Source organism: Apodemus sylvaticus, chromosome 6 (genome assembly GCF_947179515.1).
Source record: "Apodemus sylvaticus chromosome 6, mApoSyl1.1, whole genome shotgun sequence".
Lineage (NCBI taxonomy): Eukaryota > Metazoa > Chordata > Mammalia > Rodentia > Muridae > Apodemus > Apodemus sylvaticus.
In genome coordinates, this window is record NC_067477.1 from 42,476,855 (window position 1) to 42,487,841 (window position 10,987).

At 47.2% G+C, this 10,987-nt stretch overlaps 1 long non-coding RNA gene across 1 annotated transcript; it reads right to left on the reverse strand.

The window, feature by feature from the left end:
- Positions 1–443: 443 nt before the first annotated feature.
- LOC127688041 (uncharacterized) lies at positions 444–3,686 on the reverse strand. The gene is made up of 3 exons (XR_007978523.1): positions 3,530–3,686; positions 1,603–1,775; positions 444–920 (listed from the first exon to the last, which is right to left on the reverse strand). It is a non-coding gene; the product is annotated as an uncharacterized LOC127688041 (long non-coding RNA).
- Positions 3,687–10,987: the final 7,301 nt, after the last annotated feature.

Here is a 10,987-nt window from a genome sequence, read left to right on the forward strand (position 1 = left end):
TACAGTAAGATGAGGCAAAAGCCCTCACACCGGGCCTGGACAAGGCAATTAAAAAGGAAGAAAAGACTCTCCAGAGCAGGCAAAAGAGTTAAAAAACACACCCACACCCAGGGTTTGCAGCCTCACAAAAGCACCAAGCTGACAGCCACAGCACATCTGGAGAGGAGCTGACGCGGACCCTGGCAAACCTCTGGCTCGCTGCTTCAGTCTGCAAGCCCTATGCACCCTTCTTAATTGATTCAGGGGGCCCTGTCCTCATGTCCGCCATCCCTCTGACCCCTGTGATCCCTCCCCTTCTGTGGGATTCCCCAAGCTCTGAGGGGGAACCTGATGGAGACCTCTCATTCCAGATAATATGAGGTAGTGGGTCTCTGTATCCGCTCTCATCCCCTCCCATCTCTGATGATGGCCGGACAAGGCACTGATCCACAAGTAAAGCAAAATATCATTAGGAATAATTTCATTTATCGATTGATTGGCTGATTTTTAAGCTAGTCATGTTTGGCTTCATCTTAGGACTCTACGCTGTCCAGTCTCTGGTTCCTGGATGGCGTTAGGTTTGAAATAGAGTCTTTGCAGAGAAATAAGATGTAAGGACGAGAACATAGAGGAGTAGCTGATCAACTCTGATTCCAGTACAGTTGCTGCCCCTAAAAGAGAAAAGACTCGGAGACAGAATCCCAGGAAGGGGAGATCACGTGATGACGGACGTTGGCGGCAGAGTCTGACGTAGGCAGAAACTGACGTAAGGCAAGGATGGCTGAGGATGGTGCGAACCACCAGAACCTGGGAAGATTCTTTTCTAGAGCTGCCAGGAGAAGTATAACTCTTCTGAAACCTTGATTTCCAGTTTCTAACTTTTAGATCCATGATGCAGTAAGTATCAAGCCACCGTTCCCTGGATCTTCATCAGGGCAGTCCTAGGAATTGAATAGGACTCATGGCAGAGTGGAACGGAGCAAAGCGCCATTGCAGAATTGGGCTTGCCAGCTGCTCGGTGCCCTCTTTAGCTTTGGCCCCAGCTTTCTCTCAGGGGCAGCAAATGGGGTGCAGGTATCGGTTTCCAACCCAAACAGAAAGGTTATGAAGGTTGCTACATTTTTTCTGCTCCTTTGCTAAAGTCCACCACCACCACCACCACCACCACCACCACCACCACCACCACTACCACCGTCTCAGCCCAAGTTGCCCTCCTGGAGCCGAGAGGGAGGCCCCAAACGTCACGACTTCACCAGCCCCGCCCCACAACCTCTCAGTGCGCCCTGAGCAGCTTTGAGCTCTCAAAGGCAGCTGCTAATTTATGGTCAGTACCCCTGGATCAGAGGCCCTGCTGTCAGAGACTTTTCTTCTTTCTTTTCCTTTAATGGTACAGAAGAATTCCTTTCCAGTCCACTCAAAACATTCACACATCTTTTTAAAATTTGCACTTTTTAAAAAGGCTGGTTTCCTACAGCGAGGGGGAGGCTAGGAAATGCCCAATAAATCATCTGTCTGTCCTCACTCAATTGCAAAGCAGGAAATGCAAAGAGCAGCCAGCACCTTTCCCGTTGTTTTGCATATAGCAAGAGCTCTCAGGCCTGTTGCACTGAGTGCAGAACTCACCCCAGCAAAGCTGCTTGAGTTAGTGTCTGGACTCTAGATTCAAAGCAGTGGGCTGGAGATTGGTCCTCTCCTCTCTGGGTTCTTCGCATGGGCAACCTCCCCGGGGCTTGCTTTCGGAAGTCTACTCAGTCAGCAACCATTTAGAGACACCATGTGCACATCACCGTAGTAATCTGTGCAAGAGTCAAACAATTTTAATCATGATTTCTTATTTTAAAAAGGAATTTCCGTCTAACTGATTCTGCGGCCCACTCTCTTACAATCAAGGTGATGCCCCTAGGCAGGGAACTGACGGAAAAGTCCCACGGGAGGGATGGGAAAGCCAGCAAAGGCTTCTTGTGATGAAGGCTCTGGGTGGAGGCTTGAAATATAGCATGGGGAGACAGGAGGAAGAGGAGGGACAGATGCAGGGGACATCTGAGATGTCACAGATTAGAAGGCCAGAAAACGCCCAATAAATCATCTGTCTATCTTGTACATGGCTTATTTGGAGACAGTGAGAAGCCCAGTGGGTATAGAAAACAAGACTGACAGGTGATAGAGAGCCCTTGTCCAGGACATCTCTAGAACCTGGCCCAGCACTGTGGTTGGTAACATTATAGGACAGTGACATTGACAATGTGTCTCTAATCTGCACAAATGAAGCTGGCCCTAACTTGGAGATGACCTCTGTTCAGACTAGCATTCAAAAATAGCATGCATGAGCCTGCAAAGGCTGCCGGGCCTCCTGTGCATTCTGGGGATTTCCTACAGAGTGCTTCACAGAAAAACCTTTCTCCTAAACCTCCTGGGACATTTGCTCCTCAGCTGTCACACACTCAAATGAGCCACTCCCTCTTCCCTCTTTGGCTTCCTGGACACCTCCTCTTCTCTACCCCTTGTGGACCCCCTCTTTGCTAAGAGCTCTCCCTTACTTCTTTCTCTTCTAAGGGCCTTCCGCTACTTTTGCCATTTAGCACAGAGTAGCTCCTCCTTTTCCTCCTGGTCTGTGTGTTCCCTGGGATGATCCCCGTACTCTGACGTGGGAGCCTATCAACTGACTGTAGCTTTTAGGAACCATCAGAAAGAGATGGGATGCAGCAGAGGCCACAGTAAGTGAGGAGATCTTATACTCCAAGGAGGGGCCAGAGCAAGCCCCAGGAAAAAAGAGACCCCTTAAATAGGAGATAAAAGTCTTCCAGGCGTCAGGGCTACCCCAAGGTGTATCTAATATGGTTCACATTTTGTATTTGAAATCTGTGTGGACCTGAGCATTGGACACAGCACTAGACACCCAGGGGACTCTCCACACAGATATACCAATAACTGAGGGGTGAGGAGGTGGGGGTGGAAGGGCTCCGTGGCAGCTAAGAGCTGTCCTGGAAAACATGTCTTGTCTACTTACATTCTATTGGAGAAAACAGACAAACCCTGAAAATGGCCGCTGAGGATGCTGAGACGGGAAAGGATGACAGGATGGACAGACGACAGCAGACCAAGTTGGCAGAGGGAGCTGTCTGAGACCGGATCCTGCTGCCCAGGCCCTGCCTCCAGGAGGTAGAAACCATCCTTTCCTAGTTTGTAAGTTTTCTCTCCAGCAAAGTAGAGAGTAGCTCGGATAACATCTATGCCAGGAAACTGGACTCTACCTAAAGCGCCTGTGAACTCTGCCTTGTTATAGAGAGCACCCTTCTTCCCATAGCAGCATAAACTTAACTCGGGGCTGTGTCCAGCTTACACAGAGGCTGTAAGGCCAAGGTCAGGAACAAAGTTAATTCCTTTGGTAAGTCACCCGGGCTTTGTGCTGGTGCACTACAGCTATCTGATTTGGGCTGGGGAAGGGTTTCACAAGGCTCATGCATCCATACCAACCCCCCTGACCTTTGGCTGGCTCTGTCAAGGCCATTTCCCACATGTGAAATAATCTCACTCTCCTGTGCCCACCCACCTCTGCTTTTGTCTGCCAGCCTCCCAACAGAGTCTCTGTGCCAATGTGTGAACCGGACTGGGTTCCCAGTGCTGCCATGCGCCGTCCTTTGGTTAAGCCCTTTCTCTACTGCTTCCTGAAATCTGAGTGTGTAACCTCTCTACCTCTCCAAGGCTCACAGTCCTCTCCTTGCTCTCCACACAATGGTGTTCTCAGCTGCAGTAGGAGGAGCCAGTTCAACAATCTGAGGCCTCTCTGCTGGGACATCCCTTAAGCATACTTCACTCCAATGTGCTCCACCCTTCTCCAGGGTCAGAGCCAAGGCCGTCTCCCCAGTGCAGGAGATGACTTCTTTCTGGGCTGGCCGCTAAATTATACTTTCTAAAGAAATAATCCGGATGACCTAAAAAGATTTATGATTAAGGAAGTTGGTTGCTATACAGTCTATAAAAGTATAAACTGAGAAGTAACTGTTACATCGAACAAAAAAAGGATTGGTCAGATAGACTAGGGGCCAGGGGGGTTTTGTATGCATTATGACTGCAGTTTTGCTAGAAGCAAGTCTGAATCTATAACAACCAACATGAATACGCATGAAAAAAAATGTGCCGAAATTAAACATTGTTTATCTTTAGCCAAGGAGATTCTGAGTAATTTTTATCTGTTCTTAGTACTTTGCTATCATATGGATTTTCTACTGTTAGACTGTGGTATTATATAATTAAAACAAAGATTTAAAAAAAAAGAAAACAGGACGACATTTCTCCATGGGAGAGTGGCATGGGTGATTCCTTTCCTCTTGGTGTTCCTTTAAGAGCAACCTTCCTTGGGGTGGCACTGGGCAGACATCTGCACAGTAACTCATTATGTGTAAGGGTGATGTGTAAAGAAAACCATAACCAATTAACATCACAGTGGGAGTCAAGGCGTGCAGAATGGAAACGCCCCAGAGGGAACATACTATTACCAACTTCCCCCCACTCGGAACAGGTGTTTAAGGGAATGCACTAAATTTGCTTCAGACAATTTATTTTTGAGAGTACTGTGATTGTTGGATTTTCCTGTCTTTGTTTCCTGGGAACATTCAGCTAGCAGAAACTGTTTGGCCATGGAGCCTGCATTCTGGTCCTTTGAATCTATTTCATGGAAGCTTTACTGTGTGCCGTAACTGAGGAGACAACTGGTTATCTGCTATCCACTGCGGCAGTGATGTCCGCCAACCAGGAGCTTGAGGAAATGTTTGATTATGCTTGATTATCAAAGTGATAGAGGAAAAGGTACTATTGATTGGGGTCCAAGAAGTGGTGCTGGGCAGAGTTGCTAACTCTTCTGCAACATGGGGGGGGGGGGGAAGTCTTAGAAAAAGAAGAACTGATCTACCTCAGATGCCAACACCAGGGGAGAGACACTCATCTGCATTGTAGACTAGGGGAGGTGGAACCACAAGACTCCAGCTCTTCCCTGGCTGCATAAGAATGGGCCGTGGTGAAGCCAGACAGCTCCCTCAGCATTGTCCCAGCACCACCAAGCTGGGATTCAGGGTTACTGGACCTCTCGGGCTTTCCAGAGAGCTATAAATCTAGATGGGGATGCACAATTTCCTGATTTAGAAAAAAAAAAAAAGTACACCACACAAGCCAAACAAAACATATGCAAGGGCCAGAATTAGCCTTGGGTTGCTAATTCACAATTCCAACTTAGGAAAAGACTAAGCTCTTGTCTTTATGAAGATTTTATGAGTTCAAATTCTAGCGTAGACAATCCTGGGTTCACATCATGGATCTATTACTCATTACCCGTATCCATGTCTGTGTTGGTTCAACAAGATGTGCCTGGCACACGGGAAATGCTTATAAAGTGGAGCAAGCACTAGCATTATGTTTAGTAAGGACCTCACAGTCTGGCATAAACACTTGCTATATACAGACAGGTGCTCAGAGGTTATTAAATACATGTGTGAGAGAGAAAGCCCTTAGCTTGGAGATAGCTTCATTCCAGAAAGAGAGATTAACCTTGGGCATAAATATTATGAGTTCGTTGGCTAGACAACTGTGGTTGACATCAAATACATGGGAAACTGAGGCAGTCAGGAGTTGGGGGTATGTGATCTCACCATAGAGGTGAAGAAGGAATGATCTGAGGGAAGGCCAGGAGGTAGATGAGAAAACACTAATAAATGTGACAAGGGCTCTGTGAGCATTCAGTGGAGTGGAGAATTTCCTTCCAGAGCTTCATAGGGCATGGCCATGCCAAAGCATGAGTGTTTAATCTCTTGGTGGAATAATGGGGGTGGGAAAGGAAGTGAAAACAATGATCTGAGGTCAAGAACAAGGATGGATGGAAGCAGATCTGTAGACAGAGCCAGCCTAGCAGAAGGAGGATTCTGGGATGGGTGGGTGGGGATGTAGGGAAAGGCACTTTACAGGGCCAAGTCTGTGGCGTGTACAGTCAAATCCGGCCACAAGCAGAAACAAACTTTGTTTAGACGAAGCAATTATCTTAATTATATCAACTACTCCCCCACCCCCGTTATGTGACCAGAGTATCAGTAAGGTGAAAGACAGCATGTAGCAGCCTCCTCCAGGGATCCACAGAGGCATCACATTTCTTTAATGACATGAAAGACTTTCATGATCACGTCAAAGGTGGCAGTGGTATGGGTTGCTATGGAAACAGTGTGTGCCTTGAGATGCTTAGATGGTTCAGAATTCCTGTGTTACAGTCTCCCCATAGTCTCAGTGCCATATCCATTGTCTGTGTGAGCTCTTCATCCTGATTACCACAGCCCTTTGTCAGGAGTTTTGAAATATTTCTCAGATAATTTGTAGTTCTTCTCCCATCTCTTCAGAAAGCCGGCCCTCACCTTACCTTTGGCTCTTTAGAGAACTCATCTGTGCTGGGGTTATTGATAGATAGACTGGGCATGAACAAAGTTTGTAGAGTTTTGACTCATCTATGCTGGCTCAGAGGGAATCCCATATCACAATAAAGGAGAGAGACACTTAGCAAATACTGAGGAACAATGTTTCCAGGGGAAATTGCAAATCCACCAAAAGAACAAACTGTCTCCAAGCATTACAACAACATCCACTTACACTCCAACAAGCCAAGTGCTGTTTATGCTGGAAGGAGCATTCGTTTTTAAAAGTAGACCTGGCACACCTCCTCTAGGAAAGATTTCATTGGCTGGGATTCTGATGACCTCTCTAAAGTGGGGTACTAGAACCGTCTTTCTGGAGTGCCCTGGGTTCCACAGAATGTCACCCAAATTAGTCCCACCAGTGAAGTTTCACTATCATGTAGCCTTAGTGTAAAAGAATCCATGAATAATCATTCACACTCTCCGTACAGATCATCACCGTAGACAGCATTGGGAGGGAGCAAACACTGAAGCTCTGTTACTGCCATAGGATAGGAAAGGGTCACTTATCTTAAAAAGTGAGTAGTCAGGTGGTGGTGGCACACACCTTTAATCCCAGCACTCAGAAGGCAGAGGCAGGTGGATCTCTTGAGTTTGAGGCCAGCCTGGTTTACAGAGCGAGTTCCAGGACAGCCAGGGCTACACAGAGGAAACCTTGTCTCAAAAAACAAAAGCAAAAACAAAAAGCAAGTAAAATGTTCTCATGACCATATTGTTAGGCAAAAAACAAACAAATAAAAAAAAAACAAAAAAAAAAAACAAAAACAAAAACACCCCCCCCCAAGAAAAACCCTAACTAAAAGCAACTGTGTGGTACCTGGCACCCCCAGGACTAGAAGGGAGTAGTCCTGTAGCTGTCATAGAGGAGCACCTGTGACTGTGTGAGGAAGGGAAGGGGGCACCCTGTGATTGCACAAGAGGGAGCACACTATAATGGCACAAACTGGAGCACTGTGACATGAGAAGGGAATCAAGGCCTCCTCCTTCACCCTCAGAAGAGTTCTATTCTCTTCCTGACCAGGATGACCCCTGTATCTGAGTCCTCCTAGTCCTTCCCCTGTCCCGGTCCAAAACAGATGCTGGTGACAGCTTGGGAATGCACAGCACTAAAGAGTTATTGGACAATGGTCAGAGCCAGCCAAAGTTTGACTAGGCTGCCTTTTGGTGGCAAGTTGCCTGTCACCAGAGGCAACCAAACATGAGCCCAACACCTCTCAGCAGGGAGAACAGCAGGATTCCACCCTAGTTTCTTCAGGACTTAGGAGCAAAGACATACCTATTAGACATTTTCTTTCTTCTGGATCCTTCTATTAAAATGTGTCTGGCCCATACATAGATTATGCCCTGGATATGACTAACCACTTTTTAATAAGGACACGTGATTCATTGGCATGAGAGTTTAGGTTCAGATATATCAGTCTTCCCTTCCTTCAGTGTTCATGGGTTCTTGTCTAACCAAACCATGGTTCAAGAACCTTGGATTTAATACAGATTCTGAGGAAATGTCATAGATGGCCAGGAACACATTTGGTGGCTTTGAAGGATAAATTCTGGAGCTCAAAATCCCCAGCTTCCACAATTTCTAGAACCTAAGCCATTGGCCTCAGAGACTTCTAGGAGATTTGAATTTTTAGACAACTTGGATGTCCTAAAATCAAATGCAAGTGAGGTCTTAAGAAGTAGAAATGGTGTCAGAGGGTAGCTAACAACTTTGGGGATTCCCAGAAGTCCCCCAGAAGTGACAGCCCCCAATTGGGAAGCTCAGGAGAGGAAAGACAGAAAAGGGAACAAACTCAGAGGGGACAGGGGCCTCGGGATCTATCTCCCTGTTACCCACAGGATGCCCCCCACCATGGCCCTGGGTGGGAGGACAATCCTGGTGTCTCAGGCCTTGTGCACTGTTTTGCACCACCAGCAACCCCTCCATGCTCATGGCCTGCACCTCTGACCCCTCAGCTGCTTCACAGCATTGGCCAACCTCATACCTAGATCACTGCCCAGTCCCTCTCTCTTCCCCTCTATTGTGAACTCAGGATGGGACCTGAGGAGGTCGCAGCTCAGGAGAAGAGGGAGGGGCAGAACCAGCTCAAAGCTGCAGGGAGTAAATCAAACTGCTCTCTTCCTTGGGCTGTCTGACTGGCCTTGCAACCCTTTCCAATCAGGGAGTCTAAAGTTACCATATTGACAGCATCTGCAGCCAAGCCCAGCTCTAAAGGAGATGAATAGCAGTGACGCAGGAGCCCAGTGGAGCTGCTGGGCTGGGCTGGGCTGGGCTGGGCTGGGCTGGGGGAGGAGGAGAGGGAGGCCCAGAGGAAGATGACAATCTCAGCAGGGGTTCTGGGCACTAGAGAAGTGGGGACAAGATGGGAAGCAGCCTCCTAGACCAAGAGAAGCAAGGAGGAGAGAAAAAAACCGTGTCTGACTTTAGAGAGTTGCTCCCAGCTTCTCAAAAAAGCTGTCTCCAGAAGGCTTCACTGAACCTCCAAAGCAGGACCCCTAAAAGTTGAGTTTCTGTGTGTATGTAGAGATAGGGTCTCCATTGGGTTTTGCTTTGGGTTCACCAAGCACCTATCTAGTCCATGAGTGCCGCTCTTGGTAGGAGGTAGCAAGAGACAGGAGCTGATAGTGTGGTCAAACTGAGGCCTTCCTTACATAGGTAGAACACTCAGCATTCCTCCACATCTGGGAATGGTAGGTGAAGCAAGTCCTGATGGGCACAACTCACTTGTCTCATGGCCCAGAACTCCTAAGCGCTCCCCAGTTACAGTAACATGCTAAGAACTGTGCAGACTGCTCACCAGAGTGACAGCTCCTATACCCACTGGCCTTTGCCCTGACCTGTTGTCAACAGTAGATGGGAGTCCTCCTTTCTCCCCGTCCTACCTCTTAGATCTCCCCCTCCACTTTCTCCCCTGCTTCTCTTGATGCTGCCCCATCAAAGGGTATCTTCTCTAGGTTTGGGCTTCTGTTTTCTCTTTCAGATATGTTTGCTCTTCTTGAGTGACCTTATTACTCTGTTGGCTTCATTTATCACCCATACTCTACCATCTCAGACCCAGCCACCTTCCTGAATTTCCCACATGTATTTCCAAATGAATACAGGACGCCTCCATCTGGACATTGTGAGGTTCCCTCAAATCACACATGTCCAAAACATATTTATTATCATGACACTGCCTCCCATAACAATCACCTCGTCGTGCTCCTCCCCTGTTTCTTCTATGTCAGTTGACAAAATTGCTATCCCACAAATACTCAAATGGAAACCTTAAAACTATTCTCCACCTTCCATCTCTCACTGACATCTGCCCTTTTCATCTGTGCCGATATCGACCTGGATTTGGCTTTTACACCTCTGCTATAGCAGATCCCTCCTCTGGGATATGGCCATCTTGGTCTCCTTCCACTCTACAAACAGGAGACAACTGTTCAAACACAGCAGCTGTTTGTGCTAGTCTTTGTGTTCAGAACTGGTGATCTTAAGGTGCCTATGACCAAAAGAGTTCCTGTCCTCATGTGGTTTACATCCCAGTTTCAGAAGCAGCAGAAACAAACAGAGGTGTAAGTAAAATAGGTAGGGAATACTGGAGTATGGTGGACATAGATCTATACTCCTGTAGAAAGACCCAAAGAAACTATTCGTTATTTAAAGAGCAAAGTTCACTTGGCTGGCAAGCAAGCACAGCATCCATACCCCAGTCTGTTTTTATCTTCTTTCATATGGCTACTCTCCTGCTATATTTCCTTTGCTCTTTTTCCTCTGTTTCTGTCTGTCTGTCTCTCTGTGTGTCTCTGTCTGTCTCTCTCTATGTCTCTGTCTCTCTCTGAATGGGGGTGTTTGGTGTTTAATCTGCATGTATGTATGTATGTATGTATGTATGTATGTATGTATGTATTTATGTATGTACTATGTATGTAAACAAGGTGTGTGCCTGGCAAGTGCTTGCAGAAGCCAGAAGAGGGTGTTGGATTCCATGGATCTAGAGTTACAGGCCCATGTGGGTACTAAGACTCAAATTCGAGTCTTCTTGTAAAACAGATAGTGTTCTTAACCTCTGAGCCATCTTTCCAGCTCAACGGACAGTTTCATGTACTCCAGGTGCCAACCTCAGATCCACTCTAGAACCAAGGATGACCTTTGAATTTCTGATTTTCTTGCTTCTACCCCCTCCCAAACCCAGGGGCTATATGTGTGCTTGGACCACACGTAGTTTCTGCCATGCTGGGACCTCATGCACGCTAGGCACGCACTCTACCTACTGAGCCATGTGAGCCCTTTTCTATATTCCCTATCCCACTTCATGTTGAAACCCAAGCCTGTGTGAATAACAAATGGATAATAGGTATTTCAGAAATCAATGTGGGATCCTTAAACGGGAGGATAAAGACCTCAGGCATGACCCCTTCTGCCCTCGTGCTTACTCCAGTGGCTCCTTTTCTCGAATCTCCAGTGTTTCTCACACTGTTTCTGCCCCGGGTGCCTCCTGTCCAGATACATAGCCAAGACACCAAGGGCCACAGCATTTTGGTTGCATTCTGAGAGGCAATGACTGGCACAC